General features: G+C 35.1%; 1 long non-coding RNA gene and 1 pseudogene across 1 annotated transcript; both read right to left on the minus strand.

Moving 5' to 3' along the window:
- Positions 1 to 295: 295 nt before the first annotated feature.
- On the minus strand, positions 296 to 11,435 carry LOC113075009 (uncharacterized). Its single transcript, XR_003280874.1, has 4 exons — positions 11,351 to 11,435; positions 10,267 to 10,384; positions 9,996 to 10,099; positions 296 to 564 (listed from the first exon to the last, which is right to left on the minus strand). It is a non-coding gene; the product is annotated as an uncharacterized LOC113075009 (long non-coding RNA).
- Positions 6,403 to 6,519, minus strand: LOC113075010 (uncharacterized; annotated as a pseudogene).
- Positions 11,436 to 20,213: the final 8,778 nt, after the last annotated feature.

Consider the following 20,213-nt stretch of genomic DNA (forward strand, 5'->3'; position numbering starts at 1 on the left):
ATCCAATGAAAGGATACATTCTTGTGAATTTTTTTAATAAAAAAAATCAAAAGGATTAACAATACAGATTAATTTTCACAGCCTTTTTTGATCATATTTGCCAAGGGTGCCAATAGTTGTTGGCATGACTGAATATGTGTGTGTGTGTGTGTGTGTGTGATGTTGTCTCGGTTGTACTGATTTCTGTCACCAGAATAAATTCCTTGTGTGCGCAAACATACTTTGCACTAAAGATCTTTCTTATTCTGATTCTGGTGTGGATGGAAAAAAGTCAGACACAGTGGGATTAGTGATGACATGCCCCAAAAAGGCTTTTATTTCAAACAGAAATATGAATTAAAAAGCTGATGTACAGGAGAAAAGCACCATAGGGTGTTTAAATCTATGAGGGTACAAAGAGAAAGAGTCATGATGTCTTCTTAAAAATAAATAAATAAATAAATAAAATCAGACTTTTGTGGTTTGGGGGGTGTGGAGCTGAGCAGCTTCCATTGAGATGGATTGGAATGCTGACAGATCGCTTTCTCCAGGTATATTAGAGCTTCTTGGTAGGCAGCAGGTGAGCTAATCAAACAGACAGACAGAAAAAAAGTTCCTCATGTGCACTTTTTATCTGACTGGACTGATGATCACTGGAAAGAGGAAGTTTTTCCATTTCAAGAGCTTTATAGTATTTCATAACGTCAAAAATTGCAGATGGATAGAATTACATTAACTGTACTACTAGCGATCATTGTGAATTGTAAAATACACTTTCAGAAAAAAAAAGTACAAAAGCTGTCACAGGGGTGGTATCTTTTCAAAAGGTATCTTTTTGTACCTTTTAAGTATTAATACTGTATGTACCTTTAAGTTACCAATATGTACTCTTTGTACCTTTTTATCTGAGAGTGTATAGTTCTAATAGTATAATAAAATTTCATTATTATTCTTATTCTTGATGTAAAGAAAACAAAACATTTAATTAAATCATCTTAATTAAAGGTCTAACAGCTGATAATCCATATCATAGCAAAAACCAAGCCAAGCTGTTTTAAATTACTATTTTTGTGTAATGGATTTTTTAAATTTGAGTTTTACTTCAGTTGATAATCTGAAAATGATAAATATCAAGATCATTTTACCCTTTTTGTTTCCAATTTTTTAGAACAGCAAAAAACAAATGTATTATATTATTATATTGTTTTTGTTTATGCTCACTAAGACTTATTTGATAAAAAATACATTACATAACTTTAATGTGAAATTGTATGCAGTTTAAAAAAAAAAAATCTACTTTTAAAATGTAACTCATTCCTATGATGGAATCAGTCTAATATCGTGATCAAGATAAATGTATTATTAGTGTTAAAAACACTTATGCTGCTTAAAATATTTGTGGGAATTTTGTTAAAAAAAAATTCAGGATTCTTTGATGAATAGAAAGTTCAAAAGAACAGAACTGATTTCAAGTAAAGAAACTTCTGTAACAATATGAATACTTTACTTTTGATAAATTCAATTAGTGTTTGGTGAATAAAAGCATTATAAAAAATAGACCCCAAACTTTTAAATTAATAGTGTATATTATATAACATTTTTCATTCTCATTGCATTGCAGTTGCTGCCTTATAGATGATAGCAATATGCCTGTGAGATTGCATGTACTTTGTGATTTAAGTTGTAGGCTTGTCTGACTTCTGGATAATCCAATGGGAATCAAGGCAGGTTGTCGGCATTCTGTGTGCGTACACAAGTGTGGATTCGGCTTAGACTGCAAATCAGTTAACAGGAGACAAAGGCCTGCTGTCAGATGCTGTGATCAAACGTTCATGCAAAGATGCCCATGGCCTGTAGAAGCGCTTCACAAATGAACTCCATTAAAATTTCTAAATGGTTTTTCAGGGTGCACAGTGAAGCCTGCTCCCAGGTTTTACATAAAACAGTTAGTTATGAGAGAGTTATGCAAACAAAGAGGTAAACAATGAGCTGTTACATCCCATGAGTACCCTGATGACAGATGCCTTGAGGGAGTATGGAGAAACGCAGGCTCCCTGCAGGACTCGCATTCTCTTTCTCACTCCTCCTGGGTCTCTGTCTCTCTAACAAACTTTCATACACAAGCACAGCGGTTCAGGCAGACACCTGCTGGTAGTTTTCTAGCTGACTGCACTCAGAGTCTGTCGAGGCATACATCTGGTGGGGAAGCGGGCTGCTGTGCTCTACAGAGCTCAGCAACATGATAATTTGCAATCGTGAGCTCAGCTACATCCTACAGGGCATCAGGGCTCTAATGAAATCACAGGTCTACATGAAAAAGAGCCCAAAAGGGGATGTAAATGGCTCCGATCATGCATATCAGAAATTCTGAAGACAGCTGTAATGTTCTTTTTTGTCACATGGATCACAGGCTCAACCATGAAGTTTTGTTAGCACACACTTTTTTTGTTGTAAAAAAACTTTTTTCAAATCCCTTTTTGTGTAGCAATAAAAGTATGGCTTTATTTGGATAAAAGATTCGAACTGTGACATTTCTTTGTTTGAGTAGCACTACAAAGTTAAAATAGTTCTGCAATCTCAATAAAAAGGACAATTGTTGTCACTGGGGCAGTATCTTTTCAAAAGTTATGCTCCATTTAACGTACTTTCATGACAACTCTTAGAGAATTCAGCGTTGTAAAGTGCATGGCAATGTTAATTGGTTTTGGCTTGCTGGTCTTGGTCAATACTGCTGCTGCACATAACATGAAATAACCCCCATTTGAGACATACATGAAATCCCCCCATAGTAGATCTATACAGGTGGAGCTGGGGAAGGTGGAGGGTTTCTGAAGCGCACATCAATGAAAAGATACCAAAACCGCTGCATCATGTGAATAAGGATGAGTTAAAACCTCAGTTAAAGTTAAAATCAGCCTGCACAATCTAGAGTTTCATGACAAAACTTTGTATTAATATGCACCCTTTATGGGTAAATATGGTATAAAAGTGTACCTGTCAGGTAACGTCCTAGTGATAACTTTTGTATTTTATCTAATTTTTTTCTGAAAACGTGTTTGTAAAAATCATTATTATTATTACAAATTACAATTTTTATGAGGTCAGGAACATGTATTGAAATGATAATTGACCTAAAAATGTAATTCTATCAAATGTACTCACTTCCATGTTATTCCAAACCTGCATTCGTGGATCACAAAATGAGTTGTTAGGCAGAACAGCATGAACTTGCTGGCTTTCTTCCACCATCAAATAATTAACCATATCAATAATTCCACCCATTGTGCAAGAGCCATGGATGTCACATGTCTCCTGTTCAAAACCAATTAGTTGAACAAATCATTGATATGTTTAGATTGCTGCCCTGACAGCAGAGACACATTTATAGTCATGCATGAACAGAATCTGCTCACACAATGCACTATAATTAATGCATCAGCTGCAGCTCAGAGATTGAAAGATTGTACTGCCAGCCTCAACAGTTCTCATGTGTGTTGCTCAGTCAATTCAGTACAGGCCTTTTGCCAACCACCATGGGATTTCAGACTTCTATACTTTTAGGCCAATTGACATTTGAAGGGCTAATCTTAAAACATATTCAGAATTATCAGCGCAGTCTAGAAAATAAATAACTGTGACTAATTCCTACTGTAATTTCATGGGAATTATGTAAATAAACAGCTTATAGAAAAAATAATGAACTTATATATATATATATATATATATATATATATATATATATATGTCAGGTATATATATATATATATATGTTGTACCCCTAAAGACATTTGCAGAACTTTTGAAAAATATGCTTAAAATCAACTTGATGCTACATCCACAATGCAAGGTCAATAGAACATGAAAGATGCCATCATCTAGTATGAGTTTAAACAAGGTAAAAGACACCACATGCTCTCTGAGGAAGGGCTACAGAGTTCGCATGGTTAATTAGAGCTGGAAAACCCCTGAAACCCACCAGCTGCTTCAGAAGTCAATGTGATATAATTATGATCACACTGTAAGCTTTTAGGGCAAATAATCATTCCTGTATTGATTTGACCATCCAGAGGAACTATTAATTACCCTTCAACTCAAATGTCCTCTAGGTCTGATCTACCATTTATAACTGATGTTAATATCATCCTTGTTTCATGTTTATCTTGTCTTCTGTTCTTACAATAAGACTGAAGTGAACAAAAGAGCTCCCTTAAAATGGACTGTTACTCTTAACAAAAAGGTTGTAACTTTCATTCATTATCAGTGGAGCTAATAAAGGAAAGAAGTAAAACCTTTTAAAAAAATATTAAAATACTGAATTTACTAATACACATCTGGTCAAGTTTAACAGTTCTCATTTCTATAATTTAAGTGTTAAACCACTCTAAACTTTCAAAAACAATCCTTGAATCAATTAAGCTCTATTAGATCAAAGACGATAACAGAGTAAATCCAAACTGAAAGTCCAAACCAAATGGGCAACCATCCTAGAGAGTCAATCCAAACCAGCAAACAAATCCAAGTCGAAAGTCAATAGGTCCAGGAAATGTGGGAAACGATCACAAGCTACAAACAACTGCAGAACTACTGTCAAAACCTTGCAAAATCAGAAAGAACTGCAAACCTGAATAATTACCAACAGGAACTGCTGAACACGGAGTTTTACTGTCACAATCTCTATGGCGTCTATGGCGGTGAGGAGGTTTTACTGCAGCTTTTCATTTATGCTTTTGTATATTCAAAATGTATTATTTTGCCCTCCTGACATTTGAACCTACAATATTTGGTTACCACTCCACATTTGCACTGAACCAACCACTTCTTATCTGATCTCCTAACATTCTGCTATAAGAATACAGACTAGTTGGGATTTAGAAGCACGCAGTAACAGAAAGGTGTATATATACACATATGCAATTGGTTTCTTAGCCAAAGAGTGTTTGACAAGATAATGTTCCCTTTTATGTATCCTTTCTACAATCTACAATCACTCTGGGGCTTGAGTGACAGAAGAAACACATCCATTCATTTTAAACATATGAATATAGAACTAAAGGGGGAAAAAAATATCACCAAACATAATAAGCACAGAAAATAACAACATAGTAGCTGGCATTAGTTTGTGATGACAGCCGGCTCTTTCCTTTCAAGCGTATGAGGTTGTACATTAAAATACAGCTGGAATCAACAACATCACTGTAATGCCACCATGCATCTTCATTTTACCACTTTTATATTAAACAAAACAGATATATGCATGTACATAACCATTTCCACATTTTCAAACATACATTGAGGAAACATTAGCATCCATTCTCGTGGCAATAACCAAATATAATAAAGATAAGCACGCAAACATACAGTGCATAAATGAACAAATAAAAACAAAAGGAAGGTCTTTTTTACTTCTAACAACCTGAATAATAAAAGCTTACAGCCTTTTTTCCCTTTTCATGCACATTATAGGGATAAAAGGTAATCAAAACAGATTCTCTGTCATGTTTTTTACATTTATGTTAATGATTTAAGATTAAAAAAATGATTTTTATCTTAGAAATTGACAAATCTGTCATGTCTCAACCTCACAAATGATTGTCTTTGTTTTGAGGATATCACAGGAGAAGATACAGGACCTGCTGACTTTCAGTGTATGGAAAAAAAAAAAAATCTAAATACAATACCAGTGCTATTTGAAAGAAAACATTGAAAAATTGATAGAAAAGTAGATTTTTATCCAATATTTGGTAATATATTTTTTTGTAGGCTGGTCATTTTTGACAGAACACAACATAACAAGGTGTGAAAAAAAAATCCCCATAAGCATGAAAATTAAACAAATTTATACATAAACTCATACCCCGTGTAAGCAAAGTAAGTTTTAGTCCAATGCAGTAACATGATGCAGCTTCACGTGCTATCGGATATTTTCAACTTCCCTACTTCCCTATATCCATTGGACTTGATAGTAATAATGTAGCAGCCCATTCATTGGTAACCATATAAACATTAATAATAATAATAATAATAATAATTCCTTACATTTATATAGCGCTTTTCTAGACACTCAAAGCACTTTACATAGTCAGGGGGTATCTCCTCATCCACCACCAGTGTGCAGCATCCACCTGGATGATGCGACGGCAGCCATATTGCCAGAACGCCCACCACACAGCAGCTTACTGGTGGAGAGGAGACGGAGTGATGAAGCCAATCAGCAGATATGGGGATTGTTAGGGAGGACATGATGGTCAGAGGCCAATGGGCAAATGGGATTTTTACTGACCACAGAGAGTCAGGACCTCGGTTTAACGTCTCATCTGAAGGACGGTGCTTGTTGACAGTATAGTGTCCCCATCACTACACTGGGACGCTAGGACCCACACAGACCACAGGGTGAGCACCCCCTGCTGGCCTCACTAGCACCTCTTCCAGCAGCAACCTAGTTTTCCCAGGAGGTCTCCCATCCAGGTACTGACCAGGCTCAGCCCTGCTTAGCTTCAGTGGGAAACTGGTCTTGGGCTCCAGGGTGATATGGCTGCCGGCATTAACTGCACTATATAGGTTTAACAACTAATAATTGATCATTCTGATAGCATGTGAAGGCAGCATTAGCATTTTTGGGCAAAAGAACACCATGAGAAGAGATGCCCTTACCAAAAAGTAGTATACTTCATGTTTATTTTATTAAGAATACATAAGTAAAGTTCAAGTATATTTTTAAGTATACTTTATGTAGCAAGTACAAATTTCAGTGTTCTAGTTGTAAGTGTACGGGTTCAATTTGGGACTAAATTGGCCCACTTTCTAGTATAAAAAAAAAGAAGTGTACTTTTAAGTATACTTTAAGTATAATAGTAGCAACTTTGAGTATACAACTAGTTTACCTCTTTAACTTATAGGTATACTGGTTTACTAATTAAATACTTTGTACACTTTGTATGGTCTCAGTAAACTACTAGTTTAGTCATTTTATACTACAAGTATACTCATACATAAGGGAACTCCACATCATACTTTAAGTATACTACTATGTTCCCATTTAGGTTGTAATTTGTATACATTTTGTTATATGAATATCCGAACATACAAAACATCCAAAGAAAGAACAGGTTATCTGCTTGTAAACAAAAACATTTTGTTCTAGCTTCATGCATTCTTTTTTAAAAACACTTTAATATGGGTAAGTTTAATAAAAAAAAAATTAAGAAATAACATTTTGAACAAAAAGAAAAAACATTTAGTGATAATCAAACCTTAGATGGAGTCGATCAACACCCCAAAGCTTGACTGTAATCATTACCTCTTCAGTCATTTCATTCCATAACGTTACAGTTTTGATGCCGTTTCATGTTAGATTACATGTGTAACTATCTGCCATTTCTTTTTTCTTAACGTTTTTTTTGAAATTCTATACAGAAGGTGTACTAGCTCCCTCTACAATATAATAAATGAAAACACTGATTCTAGGAGTATAGATCAAATATATTTAGACTTATAATATGAAGTATAATACAGCACACTTGAATAAACTTCTTTTTAGTAAGGGTGGCTTGAGAGGGAAAGAAGAAATTAATACGAAGGAAATCAGTGACTGCTGATTAGAGTTTCAGTGCAAGACCAGCACAGTTGGACAACAACAGCTCCAAGCCTGATCTGTCCAGGACTGTCATCTGGCAGCGGTTCCTGCCATCTGTTCTGGTGTATATGGGTCACTTTAATCCTGTGTCAAGAGGACATTACAGCGCACGCAAGACATCTCAAAATGGCCAAGAACCCAGTTTCATCCTGCAGACCTGAACTCATGCTTGACTTCATATGTTCAAACAGCTGGAGATGTGTGTTGGGTTTCAGCCAGCTACTATCACGACAGCCTCATTCAAACAACCCGCTGATTTATGCCTGAATTCAATTAGCCTGATTTCACCACATCAGTCAAGATGAATTGTGATCTCAAACCTGCTGTCACGTCGCCTCCTGCAGGGTTAGCACTTTCATATCAGAAGGGTCACTCCATTATATTATTTGATTAGGTCAGGTTCGCTCATTTGCATTCTCCATCAAGATTGAGATTGTGCATGTCTGTGGTTTGCACAGTTGTGAATATACTTTTCTTTATTCAGAACACTCAATTCTTTATTGGTCGGTCGCAACATTTCAAAGTGTGTTATTTCCCTATAACAATTATTGTTTAAAGCAAAGCTATTATAGGAACCCTAAATAACACTGTTCATCTGTGTATCTCTGACTCATGCTCTCGTTTCATAAAAATGCAGATGCTGTTGTCTTGCATCTCGGTTATAGTTTGTACTGAATTTAATCATGGAGGACTTCAGTATAAAATGTTTAGCATTCAGATCAGTATTTTATTTATATAATGTTATTTCTCAATTATTTAAAGTAGTAGGCACAAAATAATTTATAATTGTATTATGATTAAATCTACAACAGGCATTTAATGGCAAAAAAATTTGCTAAGGTAAATTTCTTTTATTCCGCAAACATGCACAATTTTTTTTTTTAAATAAATGCTATTTTAAAATGTTCAATTCATCAAAGAATGCAAAATGTAATAGTTTCTACAAAAATATTAACAAGAACACGGAACAGTACTTTTTAAGCAAAGCAAAATAAAATAATTTAACCGCCCTGACTCCATATATTCTTTGTACTAAGAAATTCTTCAAGAGTACAAGATAAGCACCCTATAATCTTTATGGTGACCGTGATATAATCTCTCATCAAGACCCCTGCAATTATCAGATGTGCCTGAAATGAATCTGGGCAGGAGTCCAGATAGATCTTAGAAATAGATAGATTTTATTTGAGCCCCCTGCAGAGATTCCCCATCAGTCTTTGTCCTACCATCAATCAGTCACAAATAGTGATGTCAGAAAAATCAATTAACCAGTTAATGGCTGTGTTTATTGCTCAGGCCGTTCCTGCAAAAACCTTCAAGAGCCCAGCAGATCAACAGAGAACTCCATGTTGTTTATGTTCTCTATTCAGTTTCGGCAAACATCTAACATTACGGATGGACGGATATACACATACACACTAATTTTAATTCAGCGAGGATGCATTAAGTTGAACAAAAGTGACAAAGACTTTAACAGTTGTAAAAAAATAAAATAAAAGGAAAATAGCTCTTTTAAACTTTCTATTCATTAAAGAATCCTGAAAAATCTTTTCACGGTTTCCCCCAAATATTAATCAGCACAAACGTTTTAACACTAATGATAATGAGATTTTTGTACTTTTAACAAGCAGGTTTGTATAAAGCACATCAAAAATGCTTTACATAAAAAGAACTTTAAATAAATTTGAAATGGTCACAACAGATGCATAAAAAATACAAATATAATTAAAAGCAAATTTGATGTTGATTTATAATGTTTTAAAACAGTTAAGAAAAGGAAACTTGTATAAAAAAGACTGCACAATCATTTCTAAACAGAGTTCTATATATAAAAAACCCAGTTATTTTAAATTGTAATAATATTTACTGTATGTAAATAAAAAAAAAACATGCTTTATTAATGTTGCATACAAACCTGCTGTAAAAAATCGTGAACATTTCACTTTTGACAAATGTCAGTAGAGCATATTTGCTTTAAAGGCATTTTTAAATAATAAGAATAATAATAATAATAAAAAAAAAAAGTTTATTGCATGCAGGATATGGAGACTTCATTGATTTCTTAGAGGGAAGTCTACTGTAACCTCCATATAAACCATTTTATCAGCTTGTACTGCTTTAGCCTAAAGAGTTCAGGTTTGTGTAACTGTAATCTTCCGGTTGCATTTGGTCTAATCTTAGTCTTTTCCATTTCAACCAGTGGTAAAAAAAAAAAAAAAAGCTTTTTGAAGACACTTCGGCTGTTTTACTCATTACATTTTAAAACACTGTTGGCAGTTTCATAGCCTTATCTCATTTTCCAATGCACACAGAAGCTGCTTTTCCACCAATAGAAGCATTTGCCTTCACTTGTGAGAACATGTCAGCCATAACAGCTCTGTACCTGTGGCCTCCTGGAATCAGCGTTGCTCTAAATACCGCTTTCTGGATACGACTGCGGACCGCACAGGATGTAAATAGGGGTTGTGTGACATTGACAGCAGCCTACTGCATGGAAACAGAGACATAGAGATTCACATTAGCATGGTGAAGAAATGCTGGAGCCATTTGCTGCAGATTAAGAGAGATTGTGTGTGAAATGGAAATTACCACAGTTCAGTGTGTGTGTGCACAGTCTATATATGATAAGGTGTATTCAGTAGAAGCTTTATCACCATGCTGCTGGAAAAGGCTCTCAACATCCCTCGTAAAACTGGATTTATGTTCCAGTCTTTTGGGATTGCACTTTCTTTGTGGTGAATTTAAAGACCAAGTTGTAGCAAATGCATCTTACTGCCAGGAGAAAAATGTGAGAATCAATGGCTGACAAGTTGAAGACTTTATTTTTGAATGCTTATATTTGCAATTGATAACTTTCACTCTTATATTTGTCACAGCAGCAAAGAGTGCTTAAACATCTATCTATCTATCTATCTATCTATCTATCTATCTATCTATCTATCTCTATATAGTTAATTAGTGGTTGTTGTTGCTAAATAAAGCATGACTATTATTAGTTCTCAGGAGGCTTAAGGATTTGAACAAGCCCCAGCATTTGCTAGATATGAATGATAACTCAAACTGTGGGTGTGTGTTTTGTGACACTATTTTTCTAATGCTGTTCGGTGTGCAAAACGAACTCATACTTTCAATGAAAGAGGAAAACAAACAATATGGCTTGCATTTATCTTTCATTGTAAATAGGGTCAGTAAGCAATACAATACCATAAAAGTAATATCCTAACAACCTCCCAGAACACCCTCCAAACCACTCAGAAAACCCTGCCAATCACATAGTGCCCAGCATCTGCCCAGAATACCTTAGCCACCACATAGCAATTTGCCTGCAAATTAACACCAGAGCAACCACCCAGAATATTCTAGAAACTAAACAGACTGCCCATCCAGAAAACCTTGACAACCACATGGCAACCCCCGAACACCCATCAGAATAGCTTAGCAACCACATAGCAATGTGCCAGCAACTAGAACCCCATCACAATGTCTTAGCAACCACAGAGAACACCATAGAAACCACTCAGTAGATCCTATACCGCATATCAACACCCAAGCTATTATTTCAGATTATAATAAAGACTTGGGCCAGTTAGCAATACAAAACAATAGTAAGGTCTTGCCAACCACACAGAATCTCCAAGCAACAACAAATACACCACTGTTTGTCTGTGTGATCAGTGGTAAATAATAAAACACAGAGGATTTGTCTCTGAAATAATTATGTCATAAAATTCCACTTACAAAATATCAGCGTGCTGCTAACTGGAGTCGTGTGGCACAAGGACTCTGCTTTAATTGTAGACTTTTGACAGCAGGTCTAATTGTAGTGTCCTCCACTGCCACTTGGCTTTCGCCTGTTTTAGTTTTAGGTGATGTTAATTACGATGACTAATTGCCTCAGGCTTGTTTCCCATGTGAGATGCTAACAGGTGCACTGACGCTAACATCCCAGCACATCCTCCACCAATCTCACCATCAGCTGCTCGAGTCCGCAGCCACCAAAGAACATTAATACAGGAATAAATGAATAAAACAGGAAAAAGCAAGAATGAGGGAAACATTTTTTCAGAGAAAAGTTAATATAAAATATAATTCAATAAACACAACTTTATTATTTCCCCTAAGCAATGAAAGCGCTACCTCTGAGCAATGATATTTTCTTCTACAACATCATATCGATGTTCTGTCGATTTCTGGTTACTGTCTTCATAGCCTAATAGGCAGCGGAGAGTGATTTTAATGAATAGCTTCAGATCCCATTCTGCATGGATTCAAATCCAAAATGAAAAGAATGCCAGAGAAAACAATCTATGCTAATCTAAATGCACATGAGCGAGCTGTCATTATTATTGCAGAGGGCAACAAAATAAGGACACTGCTGTACTAATAACTCATGGCTCACCACAATTCCAGATGTAGACTCAACAGGGTTGCTTGGTGGCCTGCTGCTGCCAGACCTGTTTCTGGACACATCTTAGCATCATGTTCACTTTCTGCACAAATTTGCATGACAGCCACAAGTACACTGTCACACTCCACACTATTGCTTTTCCCTGTAAACTCATAAATAAAAGCACCTTTGGGGTAAAATTTAACTGTAAAACATATTTGCCTCATTGTTTTTGCTATGAATGGTACATGCTAATGTTGCTGATTGATATTACCTAATTTTAATTTTTTTTTTTTATAGCGAGTACAACACACGCTATTTCTTAACTACATACAGTAGCATGCACAAAGCATTAGAGATAGTAAGTATTTTACTCATTTAATCAACAGAAATTATATAATTTGATTGGCTAATAAGAAAAGTGGATGTGTTTACAGGGCGTGTAGATGAAAATGAAGTACCACATTGGCTTTGTTAGAATGGAGAAGTTTGTTGAAATCGATTTGTTGACGGGGGAGCTTGTGGCGGTTCTGCTGAGTAAGATCCCGGATGCTTTCTTTGTAAATGTTTATTGAGTCAAGCCTGCTGAGTATGCGTTATTCAATTGCTTTCTATTGAGCATACAGCAGGCATTTAGAGTCTTTACTTGTGTTTGTTGCTTTTGTGAAAGTACCTTCTCAGACAGAGAATTAAGTGTTCCATTAATAATTATTAAATTAAACCTATTCCTTACAGTTGTTTTAACCTTACAACTTAACCTCAATATGCTAAACAATTAAACGAAATTATGATTCTTTTCAAAATATGAATTTGTATATACACGTTTTGATTAAAAAGTTTGAATTTTTATGATTTTGAAATTTCTTATGCTCACCATTTATTTGCATTCATCATGAATACAGTAAAAAATTATTACAATGTAAAATATTTTTTATATATATATATATATTTATATATATTATAGACGGTTCATCGGGCGCACGTGCCTGGACCGAAGTTAACTTCCGGTCTGTGTTGTGTATATCGGTCTGGCTGCGGTGCCTTCTACAAACGCAGTTAAAGGCAAGGTGATGAGTAGGCTGAAGTTGGGCTTAGATGTTTGTGCTGCGGGGTGTGTTTCCCATACATTTATTTATTTTTGGAGACTCGCCACAATTTTAAAACTGATCTTTTTTCAAAAAGGCTTCATTGAATAAACATAAGTAACGTTACTAACTGCACGTTTAATAATAATAATTCCTTACTTTTATATGTTTAAATATCAAAACGAGGCACAGGTGTTTTTATATCGCTGTATTTCTGAAGGAAGACTTGCATGTTATATGCCTGAAAAAGCAGCGTGTGAGCGTAGCTCTGCTTCGTTTACAGCTGTTACTGGGGAAACCTCTATTTCTCGCGCTTTATGTCTATGCTTTAAAACATCTCCTGTTGGCAAATAATGAATTTGCATTTTCATTAAGTCCGCCTGATCCACGCAGCAAACATTTCGTTTGTTATCAAAAAATATCTACTCTAGAGGGACTTGGCTGTTGTTATTGATTCTATTTGGAAGTCTACCGGAAGTTATGTCCACAAAAGCGCTCATGCGCAGTAACATTTGTTTATGTTGTTGCCGTTGAAACCGTCTCTCTCTCTCTCTCTCTCTCTCTCTCTCTCTCTCTCTCTCTCTCTCTCTCTCTCTATATATATATATATTTGCAAAAGTCCTATTAATACTCCTCTATTTCCAGTTCATGACAACCATAAAAGCAATGACCATTTAATTCATAAAATAAATAAATAAATAAATAATAATAATGAATAAAACAAGTTCATGATGCCATTGCTAGTGTCATCCTCTATGAGTTTAGCTTCAGAAACTTTTTACAGAACCTTGATAAGAAAAAAAGCTCTATAAAGCTAAGATGGTTTCAAAATCATTTTACTTTGTTCAAAACAGCATCAATATGATATATTACATTAATTATAATTCTGCATTGCTACTGATATTATTTTCCAGAACTGGCACATTTCCACTTGAAATTGCAAGAGGACAGACAATCAATATTTGCATGGCTTGCTTGGATTTGAGACAGATTAATTAATCAACTAGATAAATAGATAAATATATGCAATAGTAATAAGGTGAAAAGTGTAAAGAACAATCGAAGAGATCTGGAGATGGAACACCTGCCTGCTAGAGGCTCCAACAACAGCAAATGGGATGTTGCTGCAGATACTGAGCGTTGGCATGCGGTACAGACATCTCTGTGTGAAGCCTCTCAATCTACATCAAGCAACACACTGAAAATAATTACTATCATAAGGATGGTTGCTGTGTTTATGTAGGTCTGTCTCTTTTTTCTAAAATACATTGCAAGAAAAACCAGTGAGAGATTACTTATTTTCATTTACACCGAAAAAATGCCTTTACTGTAACTCCTTTCAAACGTAATTGTTGCATGCATACAAAGATTTAAAACCAGAAACTTTCTAATTATTAGTTTGTTTTCCTGTTGACAATGTCCTACTGCTGTCTCTTCCGAGGAAAGCTTTTAAGAAAGTTCACAGCTCGCAGATTGCACTCTCTAGGGCAAAACAAAGATGCTAAGGCCTCTGAACATGGCAATTAAATCCCTCGCAGGCTTTAGTCCTCTCAACCATTAACATTTACCTCGTGTTTTTTTTTTGTTTTTTTCAAATACAAAAACATTAAAGAATGTGGAGAATCTTATAAAGTACTATTTTCTGTACTTTCCTGTATGCCAATTATTATTTAATGCCTGTATCATGCATACTGAATCATGTATTTCATGCACACATGTTAGTGTTCTAGTAGTGTAACAGCACGCTTGTATTTACATTTACATCTAAATGCTTATGAATATGCACAGAATGCAATCCAAACTCTAAAATGTAGTTTATTTTATTTTCTTTTTTTATAGATAGTGTTGTTTCTGTGTGGCTGACAGCTGACAGCCATATTTTGTCAAATAAAACGTGTAGTTTATTAAGTTTCTCCATAAGAGCCTTTATTACAAAAGATTATGCTGATAAATAGGTTTATAATGCACAACAAATTCTCATTGATGGCTTATTAATTCAAAAAGTTACACCTAAGAGAAATAAAGCTGCAATATTTGATTAAAAATACAGTAAAAAAAATGAAATATGTGAATATGTTAATAAATGTGTTAAACCATGCTACAAACATACAAACTTTTACTAATGTTAAATCATGCAACGTTACCAACATGTTAAAACATGCTAACAATGGGTTAAAGCATGAAAGCAAGATGTTAGCAACTCCTAGAAACATGAAAAACATGCTAGTAACAAGATACATGTTTGACCACACTAAGAACTTCTCATAACAAGCTAAAGCACGCTAGAAATAAGTCAACATAAATATATAGAGAATGCTAAAAGGTTGCAAGTAACAGCTACACGAACCCATCCATCCAATATACAGACTGGATGGCTTTAAAACCTTCAAGGTCATAAAACCTTTTGAGTCTTAAATTCTTTAAATGTACAGCTTGTTAAACTGTGTTTTAAATATTAAGACTAGGCTTTCTTGAGCCAATATCAAAGTTTGTCTACAAACTGTACTATCTAGTTTGATTAAAATGGCAAGTAATGGCAAGGCTGAATTTTCAGCAGCCATTACTCCAGTCTTCAGTGTCACATTAATCTTCAGAAATCATGTGTAGTTTGTTCTGATAGTTTGCTTCTTCACAAAAGCTTTTATTGCACAAGATGGCATTGATAAAATGGTTTATATGGCCAAAATAGGCTCATTGGAGACTCTACTCTCAGTTGTGCTTTTGGGACGTGTTAGTGCTACAATCTGTTCAAATAAGTACATGCCACAGACACGGGATGTGTGAAACAGGCCTAATTCCAGCTGTTGCTTGACTAAACAATCCATAAACAACATTTACAGTTACACAACCCACTAGATAGATGGCACCGCTGTTGTATTAAGGCCCATAAACTGCTCTGTGCAGCTGCTAAACCCCATCCAGATCACAGAATACACATTGGTGGCAGGATCTAATCCCACTAATCAGAAGCAAGACAGGAACAAACAGCCGCGGTGGGACGCACCTCTCCCTTGGCTCCAATGACAAGATGCAGGGCTATCATCCTTGATTTCTCTGATCTTTAGGTGATTCTTCTCAGACTGCTGTCTAGACAGGAAACAGAGTTGAATCTAGGTTCACTTGATCTGACAAATTCAGAGTGAATACTTTCCATTTAACACAAATATCATCCAATTAAAATTGTTAGGACTGTTCTGTATTCTGCATTCTGATTCTACTGCTTTTCTTTGGATGCTTGAGTTAAAGTATAAAATAAGATTAAAATAGATTAAAATCGGTTGTGAGACAAGTCACAATAAGAGAAAAAGAGGTCAATGAAATTAAGTCACAGTTTTGATAAATACAGTTGCAAATGTCTAAATTATGGGAAACAAAGCTATAATTTTAAGATATAAATTAATCACTGTGACAAAGCCTATAAAGTAGCACTTATGAGAAATATTCTTTAAATATATTTTACAGAAATATACAACATCATTACCCCATTCTTCAGTGTCACGTGATGATTCAGAAATCATTATAATATGCTCAAAAACAGCATTTATTTGAAATACTGTAGGTTTCTATGTAACAATATAAAAGCCTTTACTGTATTTTGGATCACTTTATTCCATCCTTGCTGAATAATTGTATTAATTTCCAAATGTTTCCAAAAAAAAAAAAAAGAAAAAAAAAAAGAAACTACTGACTCTACAGACTTTTAAACTGTATTCTACATTACTACAATGTTGTGAATGCGTTTCTTAAATGTATCTCACAAACTATACCTAACAGATTCATTCCCAGTTAATTTTGAAAAACACATAACTGAAATTAAATATCCAGTTCAACTCATTAATGGCTATAAACGATTCACAGATTGAGTCTGATTCAAATCAGTCACTCTTAAGTGAGTTTGAGGCTGTTGCGTGAATCAGAAACAGGCTTCCATACCATTCTGAAGACAACAAGTATGGTAATCTAAAAATAAACGCTGGTCTCAGGCTCTCTTCACCTTGTCCTGCTGAGCCCACTTCAAGTGGTTGGAAACAACTGGCCATGCATTTATATAGCGATTTTTGCACCACCATAAAAAAAAAAACTAAAATAAACATTTCCAATCCAATTCAGTCTTAAAATGATCAAAACAGTGAAATGACAGATTACCCAGGTGCTCTGGTAAATGCGTTTTAAAGAAATGCTGTATAATTTAATGCATTCAATGCAGTTCAAACAGTCCTGCCAAACACTACAAAACCCTTTCTATGCGTGTTTTGCACAATTGTTTTTCAATCCCTGCACCTCTAATTGAAACATAGATTGTGTATTTCAGTGCCTCTGCCGAGGCTACACATGCAGTGTTGGGTATAGTTACTTTGGAAAGTAGTTAGTTAGGTTACAACGTTACCATCAATTAAAAGTAATCAGTTATGATACATCGTTACCTATTCATAAAAGTAACGCGTTAGAGTACTCATGCGTTACCAAAAATTAAAAGCCGTTTGCAGCGGCTCACACATGACAGACACAGCCCCCGGCCCCTTTAAATGCACCTAGAAGTCGTGACTCCTGACAATGAATAACGTCAATCATCCAACTAAATTATCACCGCGCGATAACAATAACAGGAAAGACAGTCAGCAATCGGCTATTCCACATGGCGTTTTATTTATTTATCACAGAACATATTATTAATCAAAATTCGCACCTAACGTAACCAAGTATGCTTACTTGTAAACACAACCTTAAACAGGCTTGCAGATTTAAATCCATTTAAAAATGATGAACAACCAGCCAGCCAATGATCTAACAGAAATTAACAGCTGCCTGTCAAACAAAAATGATAACAAACCGAATTAAATCCTTCACTGCCACACAGGCAAATGACAAATCGCTTAATAGCTGAACTAATTATTATTAAAGTGTCACTCACAGTCACAAGCCTAAATTCGCTTTAACACAGTCCTCTTACATTTACTCTTCAAAGTAGTGATTAAAACGTAGCGTTAAATTTGAGGTAGAATTTTTGGCGACAGAAGCTTTTCACCAAAGCAGAGTGTGCATTTTACCGTTATGTTCTTTTGTTTTTCGTTGACAAATTGAAAATAATGTGCGTACTTCCATAAACCAAACGCTGTCCTCTCTGCTATCTTGCCGGGAGTTCGAAAAAAAAAAAACCACACACACACACACACACACAGGGTCAGGCGCAGGGCACAGACGCATCACAGCCATTGACTTTACGATCACAGAGCTTCGGCTCCGCTGATACATCCGCAGGTGGCACAGTAGACCTAGGACTACTGTCTGACAAAAAGCAGGCTGCAGTCGGGATTTTCCTTTCCTTAAAATAACGGATTACTTTTTTTAAAAAAATAACGAAGTTACTGATTACTTACGCACGAAACTAACGCGTTAAGTTACACATTTCAGGAAAAAAGTAATTAGAGTACTCTAACGCGTTACTTTGTAACGCGTTACCCACAACACTGTACACATGGATGCTCTTTCAAGGAGCCACTATTTATTTACTAAGAAAGAAATATGGTGCAGACTCAAAATAATTCAGCTGGAGTTCCATCCATTTTTTCATCTCCTAAATATGACATATGGAATCAGGGAGCTATAGCAGAGGAGAAATATATATTTTTTTCTCTTTTTTAAAAGATCTTCCCAAACTCAAGACTTCTTAATGCATGGCCATAACTTTTTACAGTATATCTGACAAAGGTCATGCCAGTAATCCCATGTGGGTAATAACAGCCATCTAGCTTGACTAATAGAATGAAAAGGATACCATTGAGAATGGAGTTAGTGGTCTGTAGTAAATTTATATTTGCTCTTTTGGGTCTAAAATTAATCACATATATCCAGTACCATACTGGCAAACAGATTACTGTAAAAGGCCTTCACAGCTGGACATTTTTGCCATAATTCCTTGTAGACTAGCATCAGTTTAACAGATTAGTAGCTGGTCACATATATCAGTGGTTGAAATAATAATCTGTTTGTCCTAATGAGTTCGTATAGTGGATGTTCAGTTGTGTTTCATGTGTCGGTTTCGACACTCCTGGTGGAGTGAAACAAATTCAGATTATTGTCTTTCAGAAATTGGGAAATTAGAGAAATTAGTGAACCTGCTCCACTCACAAAGTTTGATTATCTCTTAAATATTCAAGGGACAATTCACTAAGAATTCAATAGGAATTGCATCCGCTGATATTGACGTTTATTTAATTTCAGGCTGGCTGGACTATCTCAATCTAGCATACTAATGCTGGGACTGACCATCGCAGTGATCCAGGCTCCTGAAGCTCTCCCAAATTCTCTTTAAAATGCCAAAGGTGTCTCATAATATTCTTCACCATCATTTGATGAATAACTGCTGACACAATCAATCCAAAATGCTAAGAAACATCTATTTAGAAATTACATTTACCCCCTGCTTTCTGCGGGGACTAATGGTGAAACATTTATTGCATCTGGCAAATATCACAGAGTGATATTCTGTGAATAAGGTGCAATCTAAAAAAAAAAAATCTAATTTGCATAGAAAGGAGGCAGGGAAAAGAATGACGATAGCTTAATTTGACCGTGCAGTGCATTTAGTGTCTAGTTGAACTTGATTGTGGGCGGTTAGTGTATATGAAAAATCAATGCATTTTAATAAAACTTTCATTACATTGCTTTGTTTAGCTGATCAAGCTACACTGCACTCTCAGGAAAAAAAACGTACAAAATTTGTCACTGAGGCAGTACCTTTGTAAAAGTTACACCTCTGTCCCTAAAGGGTTATAATAGTATCTTAAAGATACAAATTAGTTCCTAAAAACTACTTAAAGGGAGGAATTTAGTTCCATTTGAAAGGGGTACCATTATAGTGACAGCTTTTGTACCTTTGTTTTCTAAAAGTGTTAAATCTTTTTTTTTTTAGTTGTAAAATTTGAGTATATTCACAAGAATTATTTTTTTCTGCTTTAATGTCACTTGCTGTAGTGCACATACAAAAAAAAAAAAAAATACTCACCCTTATGTCGATATGATGTGATATTTTTACTTTTTTTTTATTACTTTTTTTTTTTTACTTTTTTCAAATATAAATGAAAAGTCATTATGGACCACCATAAGCAAAAAAAAAAAAAAAAAAAAA

Source organism: Carassius auratus, unplaced genomic scaffold (assembly GCF_003368295.1).
Source record: "Carassius auratus strain Wakin unplaced genomic scaffold, ASM336829v1 scaf_tig00016118, whole genome shotgun sequence".
Classification (NCBI taxonomy): domain Eukaryota; kingdom Metazoa; phylum Chordata; class Actinopteri; order Cypriniformes; family Cyprinidae; genus Carassius; species Carassius auratus.